The sequence below is a fragment of the Carcharodon carcharias genome, chromosome 25, assembly GCF_017639515.1.
Source record: "Carcharodon carcharias isolate sCarCar2 chromosome 25, sCarCar2.pri, whole genome shotgun sequence".
In the NCBI taxonomy this organism is placed as follows: domain Eukaryota; kingdom Metazoa; phylum Chordata; class Chondrichthyes; order Lamniformes; family Lamnidae; genus Carcharodon; species Carcharodon carcharias.
The window spans coordinates 3,694,987-3,721,385 of record NC_054491.1 but is presented as its reverse complement, the minus strand read 5'-3'; the positions used below and the strand labels follow the sequence as shown (position 1 = coordinate 3,721,385).

Here is a 26,399-nt window from a genome sequence, read left to right as displayed (position 1 = left end):
TTCAGCACATAAACACGCAGATGCTTGAGTACAGAACTGAGGGAATTTACCAGAGGTGCCTTAGTTAAGATGAAACATTAAATAGGGCCTCCATCAGTTTATTCTGGTTTAGTTTGACGTTAAGTATCCAGTGGCACTATTTGAAGGAGAGCTGAATGTCCGTGTGGCGTCTTGGCCAACATTCATTCATCCAAAACAGATTAATTGGTTATTCACCTCATCTCTGTGTCCAAAAAGTGGCTACTGTGCTTGCCTATGAAACACCTGTTGCTACAATTGAAAGTAATAAAATGTCTATGAGTGTGATAAGATGCAATATAAATATAAGAATTTCATTCCACTGAAGTGGGTGATTCTCACATTTACAGATTTGGCACTTAGAAATTAGACATGAAAACATCACTTCAAATATTTCAAACATTTTATCATTGTTCTATTCCTCAGATGATACTAAGGATGTCCTGGAGCAATGTTTCCCAAAGTGTACCATTAGGGGTATTGCAAATGTCTTGAGGGGGAGCTTTTCTCTTAACTGTGTAATGGCAGGTTTTCAAAGATGAGAAATGTTTTTCAACCTCCGCCTCCCTCTCTCTGTAGTCATTTCCCCAATGCAAATGTCTCTGGAGCTCAGGTTAAGGTGCTGACATTCACCTTCCCCTTCCCGCTGCTCCTCCAATCACAGGTTGTTTCTTTCCTATGCATGCTGCTAATAGGCACACTAGTGAGATGCAGTTGTGCCAATCAGCAGCTGGCACAGGAGAGAAACAACCTGTGATTGGAGGAGCAGCAAGCAGCGGGAAGGCGAGTGGCAGCGCATAAGCCTGAGCCCTGAAGCAGTGGTATGAGAGCAGCAGCTGCTGGCCGAAACACTGCCCAAGTGAGAGAGATGGCTGCTAGACCCACAGGCCAGCGGACTGCTGGGCAGACATGGCCTGCCTGGTCAAGGCCATCACCCTGGTGGAGCCACCTCACAAAGATACAAAGAAGTAAGTAGGAGGTAGAGGGTTTGAGAAGAGGGGCTGCTGAGTGAGTGAATGCAGGGAGGGGCTTTGGGAAGAAGGGTTTCAAGTGCCTATGCTCCAACAAACAAGCTCATCGATCACATTAATAGTAAGTAAAAAATAATAACTATAGATGTTTGTTTACCTGTAATGTGTAGTTATAATGATTAATAAAACATGTGGTCCTTAGAGGGGTAGCTAAGAAAGAAACTGGCTGTAGAGGTACACACAAAATTGGTAAATCCAAAGGAGGTACATGACCAAAAATGTTTGGAAACCACTGTTCTAGGGCACTGCTCTGGATAAACGGACACAATGGTCTAATGCTAGTCTCCCAGAGTGCAATTAAACTGAGACTAATCTTTTAACTTTGCCTGCTTTTAGTAAGGGTGGAAGTACCTTTGCATCTCAGATGTTAGAAACTTGCATTCTGCAGTTTCCACAGGAGGCTTATGATTGCTATTTGTTTCAGGATCCTGTTAAATATGTCGGATTATTATATAGTGGAAAAATAGCAGCAAGTTTTCTGAATGTCTGCTATTATTGGCAGCCCCAGCTGCCTCTGGCCCATGATTCTCTATGCCTTCATTTTAATGGGCAGCAATACATAGGCAGTGAGCAAGCTAGGCTCATTGCGAACACTGCACATTCAAAATGTTGGTCCTTAATGTCGAGCTGGAGAGGGAATGGGCTTCCAGAAAATAGACTACTGAATAATGCCATGACTGCATAACATTCTAAATTTGGATAAGAATGTATCAGAATTGGAAACCATCAAAAAACTATTTGTTGTTAAACCCTTGCTCAAAAGTCACAATATATATCAGGACTTATTGAGTTAATTTTAATGGAATAAATGGCGCTTAAATGGTTATGCAGGTGACAACATTGCCGATTTGGAACAATGAAGAGTAGTTATATGGACAAGAAGATTATCCTGGTATTGTAACAGCAATAGTATGTGGCTCCCTCACAGTTGTCTGTTATCATAAGTGATAAGTTACCATTGGAATTACTGACAGTATTTAGATATTAGTCTACGTTATAATCTACTCACAAATGCCAATAATTGTAGAAATTACTGTCTGCCATATTAGTCTAAGAACACCATACACACTCCTATGATATTCCTCTGTCTGCTATTTTAATGAAGCCATTATTCCATTTGTTTAAATTAATTGGAACATCTATTATAACGTTGGACTCTCATACAATTCTCATGTAAATGTACTAAGCATTCTTGCACTAAAACTGCAATTTCTAATGTATGATGATCATACCTGAACCAAACCAAATCAATGTAAAACATGGTATGAGTGCTTGCAAGAGGCTAAATTATTCTGCTTTATGATTTTTTTTTTTATAAATCAAAGTGTATTAACAAAGATAATCAATCACAAAATTATATTCAAGAGCCAACCCAATTTATTAACACCTTTCACAGGATAATTAGAGGTGAACCAAAATATCATTCCACTCCACCACAGTGACAAATACTGTGACCTGCCTTTTAGAACACTGATGCATTTTTAGATATATGTTTCTGCATTAACTCCATCCCCAATTCTGACACTGTAGCTCAGAAGAGTTCAGAACATTCAGGTAAGAACATATAAAACAGCAACAGACCATTTGGCCCTTTGAGTCTGCTCTGCCATTCGATGCATCATGGTTGATCTTCTATTTCAATTCCCGCTTCCTGCACAATCCCATATCCTTTAATTCCCTTAGTGAGTTTCAAAGATCCAGAGCCCTTTGAATGAAGAAATTTCTCCTCATATCAGACCCAAAAGGCTGGCCCTTTAGTCTGAAACTGTTACCCCTAGTTTTAGACTCCCCCAGCCAGGGGAAACATTTTTCCAGTGTCGACCCTATCAAACCTGTTAAGAATTTTAGTTCAATGCGATCACCTCTCATTCTTCTAAATTCCAGGGAATATAGGCCTAGCCTACACAATCTTTCCTCATAGGACAATTCCTTCATCCCAAATTCAGTCTTGCGAACTGTTGTTGCACTTCCTTCAAGACTAGTACATCCTTCCCTAGCTAAAGAGAAAAAAGCTATAACCAGTATTCCAGGTGAGGTCTCACCAAGGCTCTATACAATTTGCAGTAAGACTTTTTCACCCTTATACACTAATCCTTTTGTAATGCACTTTCCTAATTGCTTGCTGCACCTGCATGTGACTTTTCTGTGATTCATGCACAGGGGCACCCAGGTCCCTCTGAATACCAATCTCTCAGATTTTAAGTTTCTAAACAACTGCTGATGGTTTTATTACCAAGTAGAATGCTTACCCCCAAACAGAAGGCCCCATACTTCATTTGTCTACCAGTCACTGCACCTCATCTGCCTGTTGGGAACAAAATAGTCCAATTCAGCCACGCACTTCATTTCAAAGTCAGGGGGAGAAAAATTACATGATCTAAATGGACAGAGCAATTATTCTGTTAAATACTTTTGGTATGTCGTTTTTGTTCCAAGATTTCTTCTTTCCAAATGAAGTTTTGTCATTATCTGAACAGGCTCAGATTCTGATGAAAAAACAAAAACAGAATTACCTGGAAAAACTCAGCAGGTCTGGCAGCATCGGCGGAGAAGAAAAGAGTTGACGTTTCGAGTCCTCATGACCCTTCGACAGAACTTGAGTTCGAGTCCAGGAAAGAGCTGAAATATAAGCTGGTTTAAGGTGTGTGTGTGGGGGGCGGAGAGATAGAGAGACAGAGAGGTGGAGGGGGTTGGTGTGGTTGTAGCGACAAACAAGCAGTGATAGAAGCAGATCATCAAAAGATGTCAACAACAATAGTACAATAGAACACATAGGTGTTAAAGTTAAAGTTGGTGATATTATCTAAACGAATGTGCTAATTAAGAATGGATGGTAGGGCACTCAAGGTATAGCTCTAGTGGGTTTTTTTTTTATATTTTATATAATGGAAATAGGTGGGAAAAGGAAAATCTTTATAATTTATTGGGAAAAAAAAAAAAGAAGGGGGTAACAGAAAGGGGGTGGGGATGGGGGAGGGGACTCACGACCTAAAGTTGTTGAATTCAATATTCAGTCCGGAAGGCTGTTCCAGTGAAGCCCAACGCAAACTGGAGGAACAACACCTCATCTTCCGACTAGGGACTTTACAGCCTTCCGGACTGAATATTGAATTCAACAACTTTAGGTCGTGAGTCCCCTCCCCCATCCCCACCCCCTTTCTGTTACCCCCTTCTTTTTTTTTCCCAATAAATTATAAAGATTTTCCTTTTCCCACCTATTTCCATTATATAAAATATAAAAAAAAAACCCACTAGAGCTATACCTTGAGTGCCCTACCATCCATTCTTAATTAGCACATTCGTTTAGATAATATCACCAACTTTAACTTTAACACCTATGTGTTCTATTGTACTATTGTTGTTGACATCTTTTGATGATCTGCTTCTATCACTGCTTGTTTGTCGCTACAACCACACCAACCCCCTCCACCTCTCTGTCTCTCTATCTCTCCGCCCCCCACACACACACCTTAAACCAGCTTATATTTCAGCTCTTTCCTGGACTCGAACTCAAGTTCTGTCGAAGGGTCATGAGGACTCGAAACGTCAACTCTTTTCTTCTCCGCCGATGCTGCCAGACCTGCTGAGTTTTTCCAGGTAATTCTGTTTTTGTTTTGGATTTCCAGCATCCGCAGTTTTTTTGTTTTTATCTCTGTGTTTAATTGACTGCCACTGCTCTTCAAGAAATGCCTACCTCCTTGAAGAAGTTCTGTTCCTCTCTGCGACAAGATTTCCGGATTTCTCTGTTGCCTTGTTCACCTTCATTGCTTTCCATTTCTCTCCTAGTGTTTGACAAGGTGTTTACTAAAACCCGCTTTCACAGCCATATCTCCTTTCTCAGTGACTGTCTCCGTCTCCGACTTACCCCACATGGATTTCAACTGAAATTCCACCCCTCATGTTTCGAACCCACCCAGGATTACAGGTATCTCCGGGACATAAAACGTTTCTCGGACTGCTGTTCCCGTCACATTCTGAAATCCACTCTCAGTGCCATGCGCCGCCATATGAACACACTCGACCTCTCCCTCCAGCAGCACCGCCGTACCCTTTTTCAAAGCTGCGCGTGCCCCCAGTTTCATTTTATCCTTCGGCTCATCCGACGCCTCAACAAGAAACTTTTTCTCTTTCTCTCAAGTGCTAAGGAACGCAAGCTCCAGCAACTCATCGACACCAACACCCATCTAGGACCCTCCACCCCTGCCTGTCCCTCCGTCCCCACCCCATCTTCCAATCCCAACCCCAGCCGTGTATTCACTATACCCCCTGACCTTCCCCTCTCCGATGCTGAACGTTCAGTGCTCAGCAAAGGACTTAGTTTCATACCCTTACGCCCTCACCTCAATGAATTTCGGGCTCGGCATGATACTGAACTCTTCTTCCGCCGTCTTCGTCTCCGGGCTCACTTCTTTGGGCAGGAGTCCTCTCCCAGTTCAACGGATCCTTTTACCCATCTTCAATATTCTCCCTCCACCTGGACCCCTCCCTCTGGATTCTTACCTTCTCTCGATCTTTTCATTGAGAACTGTCGGCGCGACATTAGTCGTCTCAATTTCTCTGCTCCTCTCACCCATTCTAACCTGTCTCTCTCTGAATTTACTGCACTCCATTCTCTCAGGTCCAACCCTGACATTGTCATCAAACCCGCTGACAAGGGTGGTGCTGTTGTTGTCTGGCGCACTGACCTCTACCACGCGGAGGCTGAGCGTCAACTCGCAGACACTTCCTCCTACCTCTCCCTGGACCATGACCCCACCACTGAACATCAAGCCATTGTTTCCAGGACTGTCACTGACCTCATCTCCTCTGGGGATCTCCCTCCCACAGCTTCCAACCTGATAGTTGCCCAACCTCGGACGGCCCGCTTCTATCTCCTACCCAAAATCCACAAACAGAACTGCCCCGGTAGACCGATCGTCTCAGCTTGCTCCTGCCCCACAGAACTCATTTCTCGTTATCTTGACTCCCTTCTCTCTCCCCTTGTCCAGTCCCTTCCCACCTACATCCGTGATTCCTCTGACACCTTACGTCACATCAACAATTTCCAGTTCCCTGGCCCCTACCGCTTCCTCTTCACCATGGACGTCCAATCCCTCTACACCTCCATCCCCCACCAGGATGGTCTGAGGGCCCTTAGCTTCTTCCTCGAACAGAGGCCCGAACAATCCCCATCCACCACTACTCTCCTCCGTCTGGCTGAACTTGTTCTCACGCTGAACAATTTCTCCTTCAACTCCTCTCACTTCCTCCAAATAAAAGGTGTGGCTATGGGTACCCGCATGGGCCCCAGCTATGCCTGTCTCTTTATGGGGTATGTGGAACATTCCTTGTTGCAGTCCTACTCCGGCCCCCTTCCACAACTCTTTCTCCGGTACATCGATGATTATTTCGGTGCTGCTTCATGCTCTCGTCAGGACTTGGAAAAATTTATTAATTTTGCTTCCAATCTCCACCCCTCCATCATTTTCACGTGGTCCATCTCTGACACTTCCCTTCCCTTCCTTGACCTCTCTGTCTCAATCTCTGGTGATAGACTGTCCACCAATATCCATTACAAACCCACCGACACCCACAGCTATCTCGACTACAGCTCCTCACACCCCACTTCCTGTAAGGACTCCATCCCATTCTCTCAGTTCCTTCGCCTCCGTCGCATCTGTTCCGATGATGCTACATTAAAAAACAGTTCCTCTGACATGTCCTCCTTCTTCCTTAACCGAGGTTTTCCACCCACGGTCGTTGACAGGGCCCTCAACCGTGTCCGGCCCATCTCCCGCGCATCCGCCCTCACTCCTTCTCCTCCCTCCCAGAAACATGATAGGGTCCCCCTTGTCCTCACTTATCACCCCACCAGCCTCCGCATTCAAAGGATCATCCTCCGCCATTTCCGCCAACTCCAGCATGATGCCACTACCAAACACATCTTCCCTTCACCCCCCTTATCGGCATTCCGTAGGGATCGCTCCCTCCGGGACACCCTGGTCCACTCCTCCATCACCCCCTACTCCTCAACCCCCTCCTATGGCACAGCCCCTTGCCCACGCAAAAGATGCAACACCTGCCCCTTCACTTCCTCTCTCCTCACCGTCCAAGGACCCAAACACTCCTTTCAAGTGAAGCAGCATTTCACTTGCATTTCCCCCAACTTAGTCTACTGCATTCGTTGCTCCCAATGTGGTCTCCTCTACATTGGAGAGACCAAACGTAAACTGGGCGACCGCTTTGCAGAACACCTGCGGTCTGTCCGCAAGAATGACCCAAACCTCCCTGTCGCTTGCCATTTTAACACTCCACCCTGCTCTCTTGCCCACATGTCTGTCCTTGGCTTGCTGCATTGTTCCAGTGAAGCCCAATGCAAACTGGAGGAACAACACCTCATCTTCCGACTAGGGACTTTACAGCCTTCCGGACTGAATATTGAATTCAACAACTTTAGGTCGTGAGTCCCCTCCCCCATCCCCACCCCCTTTCTGTTACCCCCTTCTTTTTTTTTCCCAATAAATTATAAAGATTTTCCTTTTCCCACCTATTTCCATTATATAAAATATAAAAAAAACCCACTAGAGCTATACCTTGAGTGCCCTACCATCCATTCTTAATTAGCACATTCGTTTAGATAATATCACCAACTTTAACTTTAACACCTATGTGTTCTATTGTACTATTGTTGTTGACATCTTTTGATGATCTGCTTCTATCACTGCTTGTTTGTCGCTACAACCACACCAACCCCCTCCACCTCTCTGTCTCTCTATCTCTCCGCCCCCCACACACACACCTTAAACCAGCTTATATTTCAGCTCTTTCCTGGACTCGAACTCAAGTTCTGTCGAAGGGTCATGAGGACTCGAAACGTCAACTCTTTTCTTCTCCGCCGATGCTGCCAGACCTGCTGAGTTTTTCCAGGTAATTCTGTTTTTGTTTTGGATTTCCAGCATCCGCAGTTTTTTTGTTTTTATCTCAGATTCTGATGCCCAATCAGAGCTAATTGAATTCAATCTGTACCTTCCACTCTGGTAAGTATGAAAGATTACAATTCAATTACCGCAACACAATTTTTAAAAAAGTAACTTTTAAACTTAAATCCTCAGCAGTTCTCAGGATCAGTCAGTGGATTAATTCTTTCCCTAAACCTGCTTTATATATTGTATTAAAATCTATAAAATGGCCTTGCAAGTAATTTTGAATGGTTATCAACTGTTCATTTCTTTATTAATTACTGCTGCTAACATTCTTTAACAATGCATAATAACATTTTAGGGGTGAGAAAATTACGCAGGGATCAAATAATGGATTCATGTTCCACTCAAGCTGATCCCAGCCATAGGACATAAAGTAGATCCAGACTGCCAGCAGTACTGCAGCACCAATTGTATATTCAGACTTTGTGTCCCAGAAACTTGCATCATGTTAAACGAAGTGTGAGTCTGATCTTTGATACCCAAGCAAATTTATACTAGCTCCAATTTCCAGTCCAGTTTTTTCCTCATCTCTGAAATGATTATTGACTTCTAATTTGCATCTTCTTAGGCACCATCCATTCACCATTGTACATGCATATGTATTTTTATATTGTTCATTTTTAAAATGGCGGAATTCACCTTACATGTTTCTTTGAAATTTCTATTTTGGGCAGCAAGGAATTGGCTGCAGGCGTGTGACAAAAATAATTTCAAAAACTGAATGTTTCTGTTAAAGTTACTAATTTATTCCTTTCTTAACTTGTTGCATTTCTGGCTTCACTGACCCACCCTGTAGCTGAAAGACATTGTCTTTCATTTATGTAGCCAGACATGTAAAAGGGACAAAACTTATTCATTTTTGTTCAGTTTTAGGAAAAGTATGCCTACCTTAATGTCACTGGATATGTTTTGCATAATATTTAATTACAGTTATGCACCATTAATTCAGCCTGTTTCACAGGCTTTTGACTACTCAAGGTCCGAGTACAATGGCAGGAATGATGATCTATGCTGAAAATGCTGCTTCAGATAATAGGACCAAGCTGCAAGTAGGTGTCAATAACTGTCTGTAATGTAAGCCACAGGCCAGCTTTGAAAGTAAAATGGAGTTTCTAGGGAAGTATAAGAAATTCATATTCTTCAGTTTTTCATAATTTGGAAGTCTAAGTTGGCAACATGTGGCAGGATTAGTGTTAGGAATTACCCAACCATCTTCAGCTGCTTCATCAGTGACCTTCCTTCCATCATAAGGTCAGAAGTGGGGATGTTCGCTGATGATTGCACAATGTTCCACACCATTCGCGACTCCTCAGAAACTGAAGCAGTTCATGTTCAAATGCAGCAAGACCTGGACAATATCCGGCCTTGGGCTGACAGGTGGCAAGTAACATTCACACCACACCAGTGCCAGGCAATGACCATCTCCAACAAGAGAGAATCTAACCATTGACATTCAATGGCATTACCATTACCCCACTTGGGTAATGACCTGCGCCAGGCATCATATTATCCTGGGAGTTAGCATTAACCAGAAACTGAACTGAACTAGCCATATAAATACTGTTGTTAGAAGGGCAGGTCAGAGGCAAGGAATCCTGCAGTAAGTAACCCACCTCTTGACTCCCCAAAGCTGTCCACAATCTACAAGGCACAAGTCAGGAGTGTAATGGAATAATCTCCACTTGCCTGGATGAGTGCAACTCCCACAACACTGAAGAAGCTTGACAGCATCCAGGACAAGCAGCCTGCTTGATTGGCACCCCTTCCACAAACATTCACTCCCCACCCCCCGCTTCTGATTAACAGTGGTAGCAGTGTGTACGATCTACATAATGCACTGCAGAAATTCACCAAGGGTCCTTAGGAAATACCTTCCAAACCCACGACCACTACCATCTAGAAGGACAAGGGCAGCAGGTACATGGGAACGCAACCACCAGGAAGTTCCCCTCCAAGCCATTCACCATCCTGACTTGGAGACATATTACTGTTCCTTTACTGTCGCTGGCTCAAAATCCTCAAACTCCCTCCCTAACAGCACTGTGGGTGTACCTACACCACATGGACTGCAGCGGTTCAAGATGGCAACTCACCACCACCTTCTCAAGGGCAATTAAGGATGGGCAATAATGCTAGCCTAGCCAGCGATGCCCATAACCTGTAAATGAATTTTTAAAATTATCCACAAAGCTGCCTTCTCTAACCATTTAAATCTAGTGTTGAGTGATGGAAACTACTATTCTTCGGTGACCTACACAGATCATGGGAAAATTACCTTTTGTCAGTCTCAGATTAGTTTAAAAAAAACCAGAAAGCCCAATCCTTAATTCAACAAGTGTGTGATTTACTTTGGTCTCAGATTTAAGTTATATTGAATAAAATTCTACATGCTCAAAGCACCTCCTGCAGTGTCGTTTCAATACCAGCGTTGTACTGGTGATGCAAAACATGGGTTATTCTGTGTAATAGTTGTAAATTTACTATGAAGGTACAGACTTTGGAAAAATACCAAACATTTAAAGGTCAAATGAAAAGTTATTATTCTTGCATGTTGTTATAGTTAGCTAGATGTCTGAAACACATGGGAACCTATCATCATGCTTAAGTCTCAAAACTTAACAAGAAATCCACATAGGTAGAGTTTTTATTTGCCTGATACGGAATCCATGCACCTTTCTGTCAGTGACATTGACATCTTATCTAGGTCAACAGCCAAGGCTTAAAGGTCCCCTTCCCTGAGTGTATGTGGGACTAATGCTGAAATTTGAATAAGTTTCATGTCGGTCACCAAATGAATCACTAGTAAGCTCCCCGTGCCAGGTTCTGCCAAGCCTCTTTAGAGCACCAGCTTGCAGAGTTAAATGGAGCTGAATGGGAAGGGAACCACCCCTATGTAGCTGGTTTAACTTTACATGTTCCCTGGAATACTGCTGACCTTCCTGTGTCAGGTATCATATTACCAAGTCTACCATAGCAGATCAACTCGGCCCCAGTAACCCTTCACAGGGCTGTTATTTTGATGGCAAACTCACCATAAAGACACCCTGCTTACCTCCGCCTCAGATAATAATTCATAGTCAAATATCATTTGCTCATGCATTGTCATTTAGCTTTCAGTTAGTATATAGCTGGGGAATCATTGTGCTTTCAATAGTGACCTCCCACAATTGTGATACCTTATGTATCAAAATACATACAGTCTCCACCCCACATGAAACATGTGAACTCCTGGGAGAGGCAAGAATTCAAATAAAAACCTAGGCTAATACTGGGAGAAAAAATCTGGGAAATCCCTCTCCAACCCATTTGGGTGATTGAAACTAGTCTAGAAGGTCACTCTGGCCCTGAATTCCCTCCAGTTCCCACCTCTGGTAGGTGGTGTTGTCTGTCCTAAGTCTGGATCTCACTTGGAGAAGAGACAGAGCCATTGATGTGCTCAGTCGCTTCAGTAAAGGTTGACAGACATTAGCAGGACAAACATTTCAATGCAAAATCTCCCATTCTGGTTCCTGATAGAACATTACTGACTTGTTATTTTAGATGTTATATAAAGAGCTGACAATGATCTCACATATCAAACACTGCCATCATCTGTAACAATTTGTTGTCCCATCTGTATATCACATTTATATTTCTTACCCACAGAATGTCTACCTTGACTTTTAACAGTGATAAATCAGGCATAGCAAGATAGTCATTATTGTGGAAGAAACTGATTTGCCTCCTTTGCTCACTGCCCTAGTAAAATAAACTATTTTCAAGCAATGTAATGAACTGAGTGAAAAACTGCTCCCACACTGCAGTGAACTGCAGCAATATACGCAATGGACTTGTCCCTATTCCCAGAATAGCTACTTCATATCTATGGGAAACCTGCTGTTAGTGAAATTGTCGGTATGGTGGGGTTGGCTGATCTGAGGCTTGCTGCAGTGCTGTGAACAATCATTGTGTCCCTGCTTTCTGTGAGTATTGTTGTGTGCACACCTCCTACATTACGATAACCTGCTTTCCCATGAATTAGGAGCAAAGCATGTACAGCTGTATAGTAAGGATGTCAAATGTTTCTCTTTAATTTTAAGGTATAGCTAAAATAAATGAATAAACACCTCTCACCGATAAAAGAACAACAGACTCTATCTTTAAGCAGCCATTTCTGTATCTTCCAAAGCATCTGAGAGGAGGTCAAGTGATTTATGCCAATTGTGAATTACCAATACCAATCCACATGGGGTAGACCCACAATACAGTCAGAAAGTATAACATCAGGAGCCAGAACATTCAGCACAGGTTATCAGAGTTCCTTCCAGATAGCTTGGGAGATTTGAAGTTTATGGGAAGGACAATCAAGAATTTTGGGTCAGATGATTGATTTCCTGATGGTGCTACAAAGCCTGAAGCCCAGTATGAAGATAGACTACATAAGCAGTGATTATCTACCAGCCTTATTGATATTTAACCTTAAATAGACAGGTTGGTATTTGCCTTGCATGCTCCATTTGCTGGTGTAAATATTGAAGTACAACTAATGTTAGCTTAATTTACCCTGAAAACTGATATAGCCACTAAGTATTTATTTTTATAGATATGTCCCATAAGTAGCTAGTGTTTGATCTTAGCAGCAAGGACAATATGCTAGCTATGTTGACTCTTTACATTTGGGGATGATATTTAGATTTGTTCCCATTTGCTACATATGTGACTGTGTTTGTAAGTATCCTTAACATTAAGCAGTGAGTCATGGGCTGAACTATGGAAATCCAAACATTAGCATCAAGGAAGAAAAATACGTGGGCTGGAAGCTCCTGACTTTGGCCCACCAATTATAAAATATATTCTTATAAGTCCATGATAATAATGCTTTTTGCCTCATTCAGAAATGGCTAGAATAATCTCAATTCAGTCCTGGGTTGAATTCAAACACAAGGCCAGGAGAGATGGAGCGACTGTCTCCTGTCTCGTACATCTGTTAAAAGTTGTAAGTGAAGTAAATCCAGGATGTGTCTTGTTCATTTCTCAGTGAACTCAAACCCAAATGGAAAAACTCCCCGCAACATTTTCTTGTTATTGACACTGATCTCCTTAGTCCGGTAATGCACAAGCATAGACAATGTGAAGCCTGGAAACCTCACACTAGTTGCAGTTGGAAAGGCTGCCAGAAGGCGCTATGGAGTAATGGTATTTTCAGACCAATGTAGGAAACAGTGTTTTGCCTGTGTCCATTTGACCTAGGATTTTTTTTTAACCTCTTAAAATGTGTGAAGGGAATTCAATTGCGTTGATGAGCAGATATCAATCGTGAACATTTTTGCAAGTGTGAATTCATTAGGAAGTCTGACTGAAAAAGAAAAGCATGTAAATGAAGAAGAAATTAACGAATACACTTGGAACTTTATCAGAGGCCTTTGTAAATTGAACAGGCAATGTATTGTCTTACATATTATTCTGGAGGGACTACACAAGGATACTGTGCCTTTAAGGTTGTGACTGCACATGCAGACTTTTGATATATCTTCTCTCCTTTAGATAAGAAGGAAATGTCAGCCAAAATTCTTTGGTTCATTATTGCTGAGTTGAATTAGTCCTTTGCCACAATATGAACTCCAGGACTCATAGCTCAGGTCTCCACTCAACCGGATACGATCAGGGTCTGATGATATGAGTTTGAAGGTTGACATTAATCAATCTTGAAAGGTTATAACCCATGGGTGCCAGCAATTCTCAATCACTGCTTAAGTGTTCCATTTTTCTCTTTCCTCTGTGAGCTCTTTTTCGAGTGAGTTGCAGGTAAAATTATCATGTCTTGTCATTGTGCTTGAAAACTCCGTATTGTTTTCTTAAAAATGACGTGAAAGTGTCTTTTCGTTTTGTTCGAGATCCTGTTTCATTTTCATTGATGTCAGGTGCAGTATACACGGAACCCACTGGCATTATTGAGCATCCTGCTCATGTATCTGAATGTCTTCATTCGTTTAATGAATATTCTTCAAATTAAATGGATCATTCAGAGTCTTAACTGCTTTGTTTTTGATTAATCTCAGCTATCACGGCAGTGTTGTTGTGACCAGGTCCTCAACACCTCAATAGGTAAGGGTTGAATCCATGTCTGAAAGGCGGGGGGCGCAGCAGGTGGGGCTTTTAAACTCATTTTTCCTTTAAAGGGGAATACAATACTTGGAACGTTCTTTACCTGCCATCGTTTTCCATTTTTGCATTCAATTTTCATCATTTTCTTTGCTTCCGTGTGTTTTCTCCTTACTTTCCAGTTGATTTACTATCTGCCCTATTCAGCTTCCGGTTAGGTGGGCATGGAATGCAAGTCACGAGTTTCGTCACAGACCCAACAGTGTTGCCGTAGGCATCCCCTGTCCAAGGTGGGCCTCAAATTGGTCAGTGTTCTTTTTCACATGTTTCTCCCCTTCCCTGTTTAGCCATTCCACCTGTCCATGTGGTTAGGCATTTCACTAACAGGAGGAAGTGCTCCCCCTAGGTCCTGGGTAATAACAAGAACAAATAGGTGTGTTTGGCAGGTTGGTATGTCAGGGGCAGTCACACGGAAAATAAATGCCTGTACCCATTGCCCTGTTGTGTGCGCTACATTTTCTATTTGGTTTAAATCTGACTTTGTGACAGTAGTATGGGTTTAACTGGAGAGCTTTCAAAGAGCTGGCACAGACATAATGGGCCAAATGGCCTTTTCTGTGCCGTATGATTCCGTGATGGTTAGTGGACTTTTAATGAAATTGTGTGCCAATGCTGGCAGCTAAATTCTATCATGAATAACATGTGGAAAGCCAATAATATTTTCAAGAAAACGCAGTGCAAAATCTACCAACGGTTAGTTGCTTAGAAAAATGGAAATATTTCCCCAATCAACAACACCTATTTTTTTTTAAATCATCTTGCCATTTAACATTATACTGCGTGACCTACAACATAATGTGTTCAAATAAGATAGCTCTTTATTCTGAGGTTCGAAGTGATAGATTTTTAGTGAATTTGTCATAATGAAAATGCAAGTACTTTAAAACGGGATCTACCTCCAAGTGTAAATTGCACAACACAAACAATGCTGTATTTTTGATGTGTCGTTTGGACAATTCAGTCTTCAGTTCCTAATGGCTTGGAGGACTGTCAGTTGTATCTCAGGACGGTTATGCGCTGCCACTATTCAATCCAATTAAGCGCCAACAAATGTTGGAAAAACTTCCTTTTTTTTTCATTCTGACGAGAAATATTTCACCTAGTTACAATAGGTTTTCTCTATTTATATTTATATTGCTACTTCAAAGTTGCCTCCGTTTTTCATGACATAACTCACTTTTGATCCACTTGGACTGTCATCTTCACGGTTACTAGAGAGGAAAAAAAATCCCTTAAAGAAAACTTCTGCGTTGTTGAAAGTTCAAGTATTCCCCTTTAAAGTCACATCTGCTAAGGCAATGCATGCTTCTGCTAATCAAACGTTGTTGCATTTGTCTTATGAGTCGCTCAGTGTGATTGTTCGTTAAGCATTTTCCCCTAATCCTGCCATTCCTCCCCCCTCTGTCAGCATGGTGAAGCCCATTGTAGACAAATATTTATGTTGTTAGACTCAATGTAACCATTTACTAACCATCATTAATTTCGCATTGCAGCAAATTGTTAGGAGCTGTCAAAAGAAATTCAGTGGAATTATTTTGAACTGATGAGGTGATATTGCATAAACTGAATAAAAGCATCATAAGCTGTCTGTGATTGATGGGTCTGCTGAAAGGAAAAAGGTTATGTCTTTCTAAGTCATAAAAACATGTAAACTACCTTATGGAAATGGCATAGTTTTCAAATAATCAAAGAGTGGCACCTGAAAACATTATTCAAGCAAAATTGGTAACAGCCCACATCACAGTACATGACATTATCTTTCTATTCCATGTTACGTGAGAACCATTTTTCAATCCTGCCGAAAGACTGTACACTCCTATGAAAGCATGACCAATCTATCCTTCAGATTAACTAACAAATCATTCACATTACGTTATGAAATAAATATTAAGGGGACTGGACAGCAACGTCTCCTGGAACACCTCTGCAATAGGATTTGAATCAAAGCCAAACAAATGAATGCTCTCCTCTCTGGTAGCTGTGACAGGAGCCAAAATTATGCTATAAATGTCATATATAAATGTGTTCGAAAGTGGCTCTGTAAATTTGCCTTCTACAGTGAAAGTGGCTTGTTTATAGCACGGGATTTATTTTTAAACTGTGCATGTGAAACAGTTAATACTTGCATGCTTTGTGTTCAATACATTTTATCTGCTCAATTTTACTTCTTTACGACAGGAGCTTTATACAGGGTGGTAATTGTGTGTGAACATTCTCTAAAAAGAAAGGGTTAACAATGAAAATACATTTACACTGGCCATTCTCTTCTTTGGGAGGTATCACAAGAACCCAGTCACCATGAAACTCTAAAACAAAAACAGAATTACCTGGAAAAACTCAGCAGGTCTCTCCGCCGATGCTGCCAGACCTGCTGAGTTTTTCCAGGTAATTCTGTTTTTGTTTTGGATTTCCAGCATCCGCAGTTTTTTTGTTTTTATAACCATGAAACTCTAGACTCCTTACACATCTTCCTTTTGTAGTCAAGATTCCCGGACAAAAACTAACTGCGCACTGTGAATGTAGTTTGTTTGATCACAAACTGCTGCAAAATAAGGATACAGGAATAGTCTAAATTGTATTGACATTTTTTAACTTGATTATTTTAAAATGCTATAAAAGTGTGATTGATATTACACATCACAATGCCAGTAAATCTGATGCTATGTGGTTAACTTGCCTCTCTCAAACAGATCATTTTTCCGCTCACTCCTTTCATAACGATGCTTTACTCCCCTCTTCTGGAAGCATTTACTCCTTGGTGGGATACAGTTCCACAGGTGCTGGTCACTCTCCAGTGTCTTGGCAATGTGACTTTTCTTCATATAACCGAGCAGTAAATGTCAGCAAGCTTCTTGATTATGGGCATCATAACCAAATTGTTTTCCATATCCACACAATAGATTTTGGTCAACTGTATTAACAGGCAGTGACAGCCTTAAAATGTGGTTGGTAGACTTGCTATCCGCTTAACTTTGGCAATTGTGGCTGTCTCAATTTTGGAAGAGGTTCACTGTTGAGTGTCCAAAATGTGAACCTGTTTCAGGTGATAGGCCCCTTTTAATATGGACATCGGGGTCCTAAGCCTATTCCATCCAGCCACTTGATTTATAGTGGCTTCTATATGCTGCATCCTCAAGATCTTCAACTCTGCCTTCCGCAGCAGGGCTCGGATACTGCTTCAAGCTGCAAACTATGGGCCCATCTTATCTCCCTTCCCATACTATTGCTCACTTGTGCTGGGTAAGTATCCATGCAAAGTCCTATCTAGTCCATCCTCTAAACAACAGAGGGTGCCAATCCCTGAGCTGCCACTTGCTGTAGGAAGGCAAATGGCACTGTGTCTTTATCAGGACTGCTCTCTTCCAGCTTGTTAACCACTGATGCAAGGCCTGGAAATGAGGAACAAAGGTTAACATTTAATGTCAAGGGTAGGCAGCAGAAGGTGAGTGGCAGCTGAAAGCAGCTGCATTTTGTGCAGCGGAGGGTAAGCATGAGGTTTCAATGAGAAAGAAGAGAACTAATGGCAAAGAACCCTGCAGGTGCCCCCGGCACGACCCAGCCCTCACAATCCCTATGACCTTTCCCTCTCCATCCCCCTCTCCCTCAACTAAACAGAAGTGTAAATGGAGGCTGTCATCTTCCTGCCAGCTCCCTATTAGTGCTTGCTAGCTTCTACTGCAAGAAAGAATGGGGAATGTCAGATGTAGGCTAGAGAGACGCTTTGAGGATAAGTGTGTCAAGGTAAAATAGTAATCTTGGTGTGTGAAGGATATCAGAGAAGTGAGGAGGTGAAGGCAGTAATAGAAGAGTAGGCTGCGGCAATCAGATCAAAATGAGTGAAGCCTGCTGCAATGATTGCAGGACAGCTCTGGGAATTGGGTGGTGGAAAATGGTGATGAGCGCTGGAGCTACAGTTAGTGCAAGGTTAAGGAGAGAACAATGAGAGATATGAGATAGGAGCCTTACTTGGCAGCTTTTGTCAGGTCATTAAACTTTTTTCCTGCATTGCCGCCAGGTCCACGGGAATATGTTCCTGACACCGGCACACTCTGCCACCTCTGCCCACTGCTACCCATTGCCTGGTGAGAAGAGGAGGTCCCCTTTCCTAGGCAACTCCTCTGCCACCATTTCCACCAACATCTCCACTGTTGTCCAAAAACCTAGGGGCCTTCCTACCTCTCCTCTGCCTCACACTTCAGAAAACTGATTTGGATGGAATTTACTTTCAGCCACAGTACACCTCTCCTGTAAGAGACGGGTATTTGCCTTTAAATGGTGTCAGAGAGGCCTGGCTTTTCTGCTCCTGATTAGGTGAGCTATCAATCAATAGCATTAGTCATGCTGGTAGCTTGCCTTTTTTACAATCCTGAGGAGCCACTGCCAATTTTACTTCCTATTAGGGCCCATGTAATTGGGTGCACACTGACTGCACAGTGCCAGTCCTGGGTTTGAAGAGAAGGCTCAGATGAATTCCTATTCTAATATCACTTAATCACCATATATTAGTGCTTTGATTATAAATTATGCCTGGCACTGTATAAATCAGCATGCTGTCTGAATCACCATGAGCATTACCTTAAATGTTGCATCTGGTGCTCATTTTGTCCAACAGACTTCAGATGTTGCTGTCCAAGATGTAAATTTATCCATCAAAGTATGAAAAAAAGCTCTAATTGAGCTGAGTATCTGCTTCATCCATTCACCCCTCTGTTTGCAAGTCTCACTGGCTACACTTCAGCAACAGTAAAACTTGTGTTATATGGTTTTGTTCTTCAACCTACAATGGGCCAAGCCACAGAAAATCCAACTATCTGTACAAAATTAAAATTAAAATCACTAAAAATCTGCTAGTCTGCATTAAAAAAAATTGAATTTGCTGGCCTGATTTTTTTTTCAATGGTGAGATCTGGAGTAGCTTTGGACAGTTAAGATCCCTTTCCCAAACAAAAGGGTGAATGGGGTCTTGGTGCTGGACCCTCATAATGCTATAATGAGTCACTAGGAATGATTAAGTGGAGTGCTTTACTTTTGCTGGCTGTTATTTGCCATTTGTCTTGTGTTTGTTAGTGTGTGCAAACAATTCTATAATAACGTTATCCTGAGCTCATATGGTTAAGGAATGGAACAATTTGGGTTGGCATTAAATTGTGTGGAGCAGGCCATGGTAAACAACTTAATAGAGAAGTGAAGCCCAACGCAAACTGGAGGAACAACATCTCATCTTCCGGCGAGGCACTTTACAGCCTTCTGGACTGAATATTGAATTCAACAACTTTAGATCTTGAACTCCCTCCTCCATCCCCCTTTCCGTTTATTCCCCCTTCCTTTTATTTTTTCCAATAATTTATATAAATTTTTCTTTTCCCACCTATTTCCATTATTTTTAAATCTTTTATGCCCTGCTAGTCTTTCCACCCCACCCCCACTAAAGCTGTATCTTGAGTGCCCTACCATCCATTCTTAATTAGCACATTCGTTTAGATAATATCACCAACTTCAACACCTCTTTGTTCTTTTGTCTGTGACATCGTTTGATTATCTGCTCCTATCACTGATTGCTTCCCCCTACAACCACACCACCCCCCCCCAACTTCTCTCCCCCCCCACCCCCACCTTAAACCAGCTTATATTTCACCCCTCTCCTAAAATTCACTCAGTTCTGTTGAAGGGCCATGAGGACTCGAAACGTCAACTCTTCTCCGCCGATGCTGCCAGACCTGCTGAGTTTTTCCAGGTAATTCTGTTTTTGTTTTGGATTTCCAGCATCCACAGTTTTTTTGTTTTTATAACTTAATAGACAAGTCTTGGGGTTGGCAAGGTGGTTTAAAATTTGTCTTGACAGGGTTGTGATGGAGAATTAAAAGAGCAGGACGCAGAAGTATCATGCACCTGGAATTGTAGCTGTAATCCTTATGTTTAACTCACGTAACAAATTACTGTAGGAGAACCCCTGCATTCCCGCATGATTCCATCACTGTTAATGTGAAAATGATTTCTTTCCCTCAGCACTGATATCCCTGACTTTGAAAAGCACATACAAGTAGATGGAAAGAGTGTTAGCTTATTACTTTTGGGAATCCTACAGCAATTAACTGATCTCTTTTAACTTACAATGTTGTCGTAACATTAATAAATTTTGGATACGGTCAGGAAGTTCCATTCAGAGATTCAGACAAATAATGAAATGGTGACCTTCAGCCCGCATCTCACTTTTTTTTAACCTCTTTGCAGGTTTACGGAGTTATTTGATGGATATTACGTAAAGCCCATGATTATATCCGTCATTGGATTGTGACAGCAAAATGATCCTGAGCAAGGGTAACAGAAGTAGAACACAGTGGCCAACTATGTAAACTGACAGGGCATTCCAGGGTAAAATTTGGCTAAGAGCGTGCAGATTGTTCTGCTCTTGGAATATAAGCATGAGTGGCAACCGTTTCAGGGTCCTGACTCTGCTCGGACTGTCAGGGATCCAGCCTTTGAGACTTCCCCAGAGGTGGCCAATTAAAAGACCATCTCTGAGCCTGCCATCCAATTGAGGATGGTAGCCCTGCTGCCATAGGTGGCACTGCCATTGTCAGAGGGGGGACATGAGGCGCACTCTGAAGAGATTAGAACTTCAGTAAAATAATCGATGGCCGCAGCTGCCAGGACACTGCTGTGGAGGGGAAGTCCCTCTACAGGATGGCCAGCACCCACAGCTGTACCCCATTAGTGTCGGCAGCTCCGCTGAGGGAGTTAAAAAAAAAGGAGGCCCCATGGGACCCCTCCAGGCCAGCTGTTGACAAGATGCCTCTGGGTACCTGCTGGGTTTGGCCCTCAATGGGAGCATGGGGGGAACCAGCTTCTGGTGGCAGTCCCAATCAGTCCACCAATGGACAATTTCATTATGCAAATTGGCTACCCACCACTGCCAGGCTGGTAACCTCTGCTCTGATGATCTGCCTCTGGTGAGATTGCCCAGCAACGTTTCAGGCCTCTGATCTGACATATACTTCTCCAAAACCCGTCCCTTACCTTCCTTGAAGCCTGCTTCCACAGGACAAAGCATATTCTTCCCATTGTGAACGAAGCATTGAGAGCCATTAATGGTAGAATCTGGGTCATTGGACCCATTGGGCAACAGTATTAGGAAACAGAGATAGTTTAAGTAAGTTATATTTGTATTTGTGGGTATTAGGAATGAGTTTTAGCTTTTAAGTTTGATTGGTATTTCTGTATTTGTGGGTTAAGGGTCAAGTCGAGGTTTAGTTTCATTTTAAAAGGTGCCTGCATTTGTAATGAGAGTTTTACAACTGTTGCAGCTAAGTTAAACAAACAAGAGTAGAGAATCTGGGCTATTGCCTAGCAACAGGAGTCCAGAGAGGCAGGTCCTTCCCATAGACACACGCAGAAGAAACTAGGAACGGCAGTTTGATTTGGAAGCTGTTTGAGTTCCAAGCTAAAGGTAGTTGAAAGTAGATGCCTGAGAGATACTGGAGCAAAAGGGACAGATAGCCAGTCCCAAGATAAAGAAGAAAGTCCACAAATCCAGGGGAGTGGAACAGGAGAAAGTCCCAAAAAGACCTTCCAGTCAAAGGAAGGTCAGGAACCTGAAAAAGGTTTTGTTAAGTGAAGCTAAGAGTGAAGAGCAGAGAAAGGCTCCAAATTTCAAGCTTAAGGGCTTTGAGAATCCATAAGGTCTAAAGAGACAATGAAGGTCTGTTACTCTTTGCTATGGCCATATGAAGCAATGGTGTACTGTTGAGTCAGTGAGAGTGAGTGCATGGAGGAAAGCTTGAATGCATGTGGTGACCCAGGGAAGAGGAACATTGGAAGGTGAGTTCAAAACCCTGGAAGTGAACCCTTGCAGAAGACATCTGAGAGAAAGCATCAGTTTGGGTGAAGGTTCCAAAGTGAATTCTTGGAGAGTGGAGATTGGAAACCCTCGTGTGAAAGACAGAGTGCAGTGAAACTGGTTGGCTCATGGTGGGACAAGCTTTCTGGGGGGTGTTGTTGAGCTATCACTTGGTTTCAGAGTATGGTGTGTCTGACCACAGGTTGCCTTACGGTGTACTTACTGTGAACATTAGAGTCTAAGATAATTTTTGTAACTTGTGTTATCCTTACAAATTTGTATATATCTGTAAAGGCACAGTTGTGGGTGAAGGAGCATTGTAATATAGTTCATCTTTTCTTGTTAAATAAATGTTTTATTCTTTTAAAAGTTTATTAGCTGACTCCAGTGACTCTGTTCAGTAGCCACTCTCTATGTATCTAAACAAAGAAATAAAAGTTAGGAACTATCAAGCTGGGTTCCATCCTAGGAACAAGCTTGTCCAGTGGTAACCTCAGCTGGGATCACAACATAGTAGAGTCTTGTCCGGGATTGAAAAGTGAACTGTGAGCGATTGGATGTGGAATAATAATTGGTCCACGATTTTTCATTACTAGATAGGATTGGAAATCCTTGAACATTGGTGGGATCTGCGAATCCTTTTAAAACAAGTGCGTGGAGGGAAAGAGGTACTGGACTTAGTAATTGGAGTTACTATGAGGTATTATACAGGTTGGAATCTGAAATGGCTTTGGAGGTTGCTAAGGCTTTTTTTACAGGTAGAAAGTGTAACTCTGACTGATTTACAGAAATTAACCAAGAGTAAACTAATGGAATTGGAGTTGGAGTTAGAATTACCCAAAGCGGCAAAGAAAACAGACATAGTTGAGATAATAGCATAACATTTAAAAACAGAAGGGATACTAGAGGGACCACATTCTCAATGGAATGAGTCAATTGAGTTAGCAAAGATCCAGTTGCAAATGAAGCAGCTTGAATATGCAAGAAAAAGATCAAAAAAAGGAAAATAAAGAGAATTGGAATTGAAAAGGCTAAAGGCAAAGGAAAAAGAAAATGAGAAAGGATATTTGAAAGGGAGCAAGCGGAAAGGCAGGAGAGAGAAAGGAAGCTGGATCTTGAATTTCAGGCAAAGGTGAAGGAACAAGAATGGGAATACCAGCTTAGAAGGCTGGAAGTTAAAAAGGAGGCCTCAGATGCTGAGGAAAGGTCTGATGATGAAAAACCTTCAACTTAAAACCTAGTGGGGAGATGTTTAAGTTTGTTCAGGCTCTCCCAACATTCGAAGAAAGGGATGTAGAGGCATTCTTTATCTGAAAAGGTGGCTACGCAATTGAGGTGGTCAAAAGAAATCTGGACATTTTTACAGAGTAGGTTGGTAGGTAGAGCTCACGAGGCTTATGCATCACTATCAGAAGATTATGATGTGGATTATGAAGCAGTGAAAAAGGCTATTATTAGTGCATATGAATTAGTCCCTGAGGCATACAGGCAGAAATTTCAGAATATAAGGAAACAGCCTGGGCAGACCTATATTGAGTTTGAGAGGGTAAAGCAAAGAAATTTTGACCATTGGATAAGGCATGAAATGTAGAGACAACATATGAAGCTCTTACGGAAATAATTCTCTTGGAAAAAATTTAAGATTCACTTCCTCCTATAGTTAGAACCCATGTTAAAGATCAGAGGGTTAAAACAGATAGACAGGCAGCAGAGATGACATATGAACTGATCCATAAATCTAAACCCTTTTTCTGTCATCCCCATAAACCTGAGAAGGATAGAAGATAGGAAGGTGAAAGGAGGGCAAGTAGCCAGCTAGGAGAAGGGACAGTTGGGAATTGCCAGGAAATTTCTCCTCGGGCAAGAAAGGAAGGTGCTGAGGGTGGAAGTGACACCCAAAAGCCTAAATGTTTCCATTGTAACAAGGTGGGACATGTTAGGGCAGATTTTTGGAGATTAAACGGTAGGACTGTTGCAGTAGTAGGAACACCTAAGGAATCCTCAGGAAATGTTGCATCAGAAAAGGAAATGGTTGTTAAAACTGTAGTAATAGTACAAGTGAAATGTGTTCCCTCAGAACAGATAGCAAAGGGGGGATATGGTTCAAGATAGTCCGGAGAATTCGTCTTTGATTACTGGTGAAGGAAGTCAGACTATTAGAGGGTCTGGATATTGTGTCCCAAAGGGGGAAGTGTTCCCTTACACCTCAAGCAAAATAAGTAAACAGATTGAACTTCTGAGAGATACAGGGGCAGATCATTCTTTGATGGTGACTGATGAAACAATTTGTGTTCCAGGTAGTTTTATGAAAGAAAAAAGTATTGAGAGGTATTAATAGAATTTATGTGTCGGTTTCTTTGTGTAACGTTAACTTACAAAGTCACTTCATAAATGGAATTGGTATGGTGGGAATTATTCCTAAATCATCTATTGAAGGGGTGGAATTTATTCTGGGTAATTATTTGGCTAGTGGAAACAGTAATGTGGCGATGACTGTGTTACAGCAGGTGGTTGATGATGCTGATCTTAAAAAGACTTCAGAAAACTACAAGGGCCAAAGATGAAACACTTATTGCAGATAACAAGCAATTGAAGGAAACCCTGATTAACATAGAAAATCAACTTTCATGTATGGAAGAGGAGTTTGCTAACAAAAGAAGAGAATTGATGAGAACAGTTGAGAATCAGTCACAGAAAGAACACTCGACTGAGAACTTGAAATATCTAAATGATAAACTTGTAGCAGCAAATTTAACAAAGGTTGATCTTCAGTTAAAACTTGATGAACTTCAAGCATCATCAGTTGCCGTGAAAAATCGTGGAAAATGCCCTGAACAAGAAAAGAAATTGTTGGTAAATCAGAATAATTAGTTGAATGCAAAATTAAAAATCAAAGCTAACGAACTGTTAGAACTTCATCAGGAAAAGAGTTATGAGATTCTCAAACTGCAATTCAAACTGGAGAAGCTGAAAGATAAGATGTGTGATACAGAGTTTCACAGTTCCAAAGTTGTTCCTGTGAATAAAAACTCTTTGCTGAATTGTGGTCCAATTGAGCAAAGAATTGAAAATTAAGAATTGTCAACAAAAAGGACTGAAATTGCAAAATGGTGGAGTAAAGTCAATGACCAGAGACACAGATTGCCAGTGTTAATACACAAGATTCAGTAGTTGGAATCCAGGCAAGTGGACAGTTTGCAAAAGACTATTCAAAACCTGTAAAGGTGTGGAATTATATAGTGCATGGATTATGCAAAAGAATTGAAGGATTGGAATGAACTATGATACTCCACAGGGAGAATGTAATTGACATTGCTCAAAGGAAAGTGGAAAAGACCAGTTCAAAATAGGATCCGGAGAAACAATAATATCATGAAAAGTTCAAGGATCAAGCCAAGCCGGAGTATGAACCCTTTTGTATGAATAAAAGAAGCAGCTCAATAATATCCTTGAAATAACAAAAAGAGATTTTGACCAGGGAAGAAATGAGATGGTAACTCACAAAAATGCCATTTTGACTTTTCTCAGTCGAAATGAGAATTCACCACATTTGAGTTCGGAAATTGAGTTTGGGGATGGAATTATGCCTACAGTTAACAAAAAGGACGACTGGGCTGTAGGCTTAAATGAATCATTCTTTGCTGAGTTAAAAACTGGGAATACGAGGAGAAAGAAACATAAGAGTTGAGTTATGATAATGCTATGATATGCAAATTCTACTAATCTTGTCACATTTATTTACTTTGTTTAATTAGATTTTTTGTAATTGTAACAATATGATGTGTAGTTGTGAAGCAAGATGGAAAATTTATTTATATAGTATATAATAAGTTATTGTTAGAGGTTTATGACATTAAGTTCCTGTAAGGCGAATGTAAGGCCATTGTGGTGAAACCTTCACTGTTGTGAAGCTTTCTTTCCTCCAAAGGAGTAAGTGTTAGGAAATAGGGATAGTTTAAGGAAGTTATATTTGTATTTGTGAGTATTAGGAATGGGTTTTAGCTTTAAAGATTAAGTTTGATTTGTATTTCTGTATTTGTGTGTTGAGAAAAACTCAAGTTGAGTTTTAGTTTCACTTTAAAAGGTACCTGCTTTTCTAATGAGAGTTTTATGACTTGCAGCTAAGTTAAACAAACAAGAGTAGAGAAACTGAACTAGCAACAGAGGTCCCGAGAGGCAGGTCTCTCCCAGGACACATACAGAAAAAACATGGAACGGCAGTTTGATTTGGAAGCTGTTTGAGTTCCAAGCTAAAGTTGGTTGAAAGTGGATGCCAGAGAGAGACTGGAGCAAAAGGAACAGATAGCAAGTCCCAAGGTAAAGAAGAAAGGCCACACATCCAGAGGAGTGGAACAGGAGAAAGTCCCAAGAAGTCTTTTTAGTTAAAGGAAGGACAGGAACCTGAAAAAG

At 41.6% G+C, this 26,399-nt stretch overlaps 1 protein-coding gene across 1 annotated transcript in view; it reads left to right on the top strand.

The window, feature by feature from the left end:
- The window catches only part of igsf9bb (immunoglobulin superfamily, member 9Bb), a 707,799-nt gene that overhangs the window by 653,373 nt on the left and 28,027 nt on the right, over positions 1-26,399 (top strand). The window lies entirely within an intron of this gene.